Genomic DNA, 4,878 nt, shown 5'->3' on the forward strand with positions numbered 1-4,878 from the left:
TTGACCGTGGCTAAACCAGCTTTGACCATGGGTGAAAGTGACGTGGATGGTTGGAACAAAGGGACAGGAACCTCGAGCACACTGATACCTGAGTGCCCATGTGGCCCATCTAGCAAACCGACACGTGGATCATAGTATTTAACAAAAAGGCTGCAGGATCTTCAGATAGCTGTGGGATCATCAGATAGCTGCGGGATTCCTGCAAGTAAGTCAAAAACTAAACAAATAGTCATCCATTAGCAAAACTTGCTTGATCATGCTTATTGACACTGAATGTAATGATCTGAGAGGTTTTATGGTGAAAATGAGGCAAAAGTGAAGGAAAGATAAGGAAAAGTGGAGGAAAATGGTAGACAAATGGGTGTAAAATAGAGGTTCTACATACCCCCACTCCGAGGGTATTGCATGTCCTCATGCAATGAAAACACAATTCAGTCCATCTGCTGGGATGCCTCAGCTAGGACATCCAACCTCCTTCTCTTCCTTTGTGTAGAAACATTAACCTTTGGCCTCTTGAACATGCATCTGAATTTCAAATTAATTAAGGCTCTGTTCATCCTTCTGCATCTCTTCTTGAGTCTGTTATGTTTCTTCTGCCACATGCTCATGTGAAGATAGGTATTATCTTGGATTGCCTTGGCAATATCAGCTTGCTGCTTCATTTCTTCATTTCTCTGTTTAATGTGACGGTTCAGCACTTCCAGTTCATAGATTTCTTGTCTAAGTAAATCTATTTGCTGCTCATGAGGTATGACATTACTTGGGCCAGCAGTGTTTTGCTCCAATGTCTCATAATAGTTGTACACCTCTTGTTGAACTGGGTCAACAATTGGTGACCTCCTTGGACTATATTCATGCTCAATTTCAGTTTCAAACTCCGGCTGAAATGGACTGTCTTCTCTTGGAGGAGTAGCTGCCTCATGTGATGATGGACTATCCTCAAGGTCTGCTTGTGTAGCACCCTTCTCAGGTGTGCTAAGATCAACGAAGAGTGTCCTCGTGGCTTTCCTTTTATTTTGCAATCTACTACTCCTTCTTACAGTGGCAGCACTATGTGTTTCTTTTTGTGCCTTTTCCTTTGGTTTTTGAGCTTTTACTTTCTCAGAGAGGGCAGTTTTCTCATGGAGTTTAGTTATCCTCTGTGCTAAAGGCTGGTTATCTCTTTCTTCACCACTAGAATGCTCTGGGGTCTGGTCAGTTTCTCGGACTATGGATTTCCCCTTATCTTGTTTTTGTTTCTTTTTGTCCTCTCTTTTCTTTTTGGCAGCTTCCTTAGCAAGTTCAGCGAGGGTTTCCGAGATGACCTCTTGAGCACTGTCTTCAGTGGGTTCAATCTCAGGTTCAGGATGATGGACTTCTATTTCTTCTACAGTTTGTCCTTCTAAGACATCAGTCTCAGAGATACTTTCCCTTCTCTTCCTTCTGCTCTTTCTAGGTATAGAAGACTCTCCAGGCTCTGCAAAATGATTCCTTACAAGGAATTTTTCCCATGTGTCTTGTTTTTCTTTTAACTGTTCTTCTATCAATAACTTTACAAGACCATGGTGACAGAGGTAAGCTTCTACATTTCGTGGATTTCGTTGAGCCATGGAACACATTTTCCTAAGGCTTTGAAATAGGAAATAAGGAAGGTTTATATCATGTTCTCCTTGAAACTGCAGCATAATTTTACCATGATAGACATACAACACTCCAAATCTCCCTTCACAGGTGAAAAACTTTTGTACTAATAACAATAGAATTTTCCATTCTTCTTTAACATGGGAAATTGGGATGCCTTTGGTAAAAACACTTGTGTCCATACCTGGGTTTTTAAAAATCCGCTTCCATTGTTGATCCTGGACTGCCCGGTTTTTGAACCAACGTTCACCGGTTTGTGGAAGAGAGGTAGCCCTTGCTATGCTTCCTTCGCTGACTGTAACTGTTAAATCTCCCACCTTTGCCTGGCTGTCCTTATCCATAAACGATCTTGCAAAGGCTTTGGTTACTTCCTTATGGTAGCCCTTAAACTTTCTGATACATTGTAACCAATTGGCTTTTTGTAGTGCCTCCTCAACCTGTGGATATGCCTCCAAGAATTTCGAACCTTCCGGTTCAGCCCTCAGAAGCTTTCCCATCGACTCTTCAGCTTTGTTTAAACACAAATTTGATGGTGACCTTACACAGTAACTCCGTAACTTCACACAGTAACTTCTCGGTCTCTGTTCAGACTCTGTGGAACAGAGGGTATACGGTGCATAAACAGTCTCAGACACCGGGAATTCACGGCTTGAATTTAGATTTAAACGGTGGAATTAGCGTGGACACGGTAAAAACAGTGACTAACAGTCGTAATACGACTGTATTACAGGTTTACGGCTATACGGCAGAGGGAAAACAGAGGATGGTTTATGGAGGTAATCGTAGTGAGTGAAAACGAAACAAGGGAGATAATGGCGAGGAATAGGGTGTTATGAACATAGAGGGTTTTGAAATGACGAACGGAACGGCTACATTCTCCAATTTCGGATGTGGAGTGACACATGGCTGCGGAACGAGAGCTGAGAGACGTAATGCGGTAGGTTACGTCATTAGGGTACAAGACCTTAATGACCGAAACAACCACATGTAATTTCAAAAATCGTGGTTATTATGAGCTGGTAGACGTGGAGGATTCGGAGATTTGTAGTCGCACGGGAAAAAGAAAATGGGTAATCATTACGTTTAGTGGCCAACAAAACATAACCCAGAAAGTTCGCATAATGAAACAACCATAGGTTTAGAGTTTTGAACATACCTCGGATCACATTCGATTTGGCTTCTGATGATTTACTAACCTTTTGTTAACTTTATTGCTAGCACATGATCTTTTCTCCTTGTCTTTGATGATTTTGAACTGTAAATATTTTCTTCAGACAAACTGTGTTTCTTGTGCAGATACAGAAGGCTGCAGGAAAGCTAATCGGCTGCAGGATTGTCAAATGGCTGCAGAAACTGTAATGAAGTCTTCTAGCTGCATAAAATACTTTAGTTGCCTAAAAAAAAAAAAACTTTATTAATGAAGTGAAATGGAATGAATGAATGAATGAGTGAAAAGCAGTGAGGTGAAGTGAAGATGATAAGATGAAAGAAAATGGTGAGATGAAATAAATGAAATGGAAATGAAAGAAAGAGAGAGATTTTTTTTTTGGAAAACATGAGGTGTCAGGTGACCCTGATTTTCACCTTATGTTTTCTGCATGAGACTGCCAATCAGAGATTGGTTTTCAGGTTCATACATTTATTCATTTTTTTTTTTTTTCTTTTTTTTTTTTTTTTTTTTTTTTTTTATTGAAATTGAAATTGAAAGAAACAGAGATTAGGCTGATGGAGGAGAAGAATTCTTCTCCACCAGCCTCATTTCAGAATCGCTTTGGAATAACTTAACAAACTCCTCTCTTGAGAGTGGCTTGTGATAGATTTTTAACCGGTGGCCATTCACAATAAAGGGAGTTTGAAGTTCATCAATAGTCTTCACTCTAACTGCTCCATTGTTAAAGACTTCATCAATCTCATATGGCCCAAGCCAATGAGTTTGAAATTTTCCTTTGAAGTCTTTAAATTTTGAATCAAACAAGAGTGCCCAATCACCCTTTTGAAACTTCTTTTCTTTGATATGTCGATCATGCCATTTGCTTCTTTGGTGCTGAACTAGATCGGTTCTTAGAATTGCATCTTGTCTCATTTCATCTAGTTCATTTAACTGGTCCATTCTGTGCTTCTGGGCTTCTGTTAAGCTCATCCCCAATTGAACTGCTGTCTTGAAGGTCTTGATTTGGAACTCAATGGGGAACAGGACTTCCTTCCCATAAACAAGTTCATAGGGAGAATGTCCTGTAGTGTTCCTCCATGTAGTTCTATAGGCCCATAAGGCTTCAGGAAGCCTTTCTGCCCAATCTCTTCTATGAAGATGAACAATCTTTGTGATGATGCTTTCAAGAACTTTATTTGTAGATTCTACTTGACCATTCGCTTGCGGATGGTATGGAGTAGATGTTCTATGCTTAATCTTATATTCCTCCATCAGCTTTTCCACCATCCTTGATGTAAACTGGCTTCCCTGATCTGTTACAATTTCTCTTGGGACACCAAAACGAGTGAAAATATCCTTGAAAAGAAATTGAACAACTGAATTTTCAGTAGCAGAAGTTAATGCTATAGCTTCTACCCACTTGGTAACATAATCAGTACAAACCAGTATATATCTATTTTGCTTGGATGGCGGATTAATTGGTCCAACAAAATCTAGAGCCCATTTCTCGAAAGGTTCGATGCATACCTGTGGCTGTAGTGGCATTTCATTTGAAAGAGTTGGTCTCCCAGTTCTCTGACAACTGTCACACCTTTTAACATATTGCTTTGCATCCTTAAAGAGAGAAGGCCAATAATATCATGATGAAAGGATTTTATAGGCAGTCCTCTTATCAGAAAAATGTCCGCCACAAGGTTCGTCATGACATGCTTTAAGGATGTCAGGCATCTCATCCTCTCGTACACATCTTCTGATCATCAAATCTGGCCCTGTTCTGAACAATTCATTAGAAATCCAAGAATAAAGTGAACTATCCTGAATGATTTTCCTTTTCTCATTAGGAAATAAATGTAAAGGTAATTTTCCAGTAACTAAATAATTAGCAATATCAGCATACCAAGGGGTTTTGGTAGTTACTGCAAACAAATACTCATATGGAAATTTGTCCTCTACCGGAGAGTCCTCATTAGTGTTTTGGATTCTAGACAAGAAGTCAGCTACTGTGTTCTGCTTACCTGGTCGATCTAACACAGTTATGTTGAATTCTTGTAAAAGCAAAAGCCATCTTGTAACTCTACCATTAGTGACTGGTTTGTTCATGAGGTATC

The sequence above is a fragment of the Pinus tabuliformis genome, chromosome 9 (assembly GCF_031772625.1).
Source record: "Pinus tabuliformis cultivar Carrire ecotype Pingquan chromosome 9, CPIR1, whole genome shotgun sequence".
NCBI classification, from domain to species: domain Eukaryota; kingdom Viridiplantae; phylum Streptophyta; class Pinopsida; order Pinales; family Pinaceae; genus Pinus; species Pinus tabuliformis.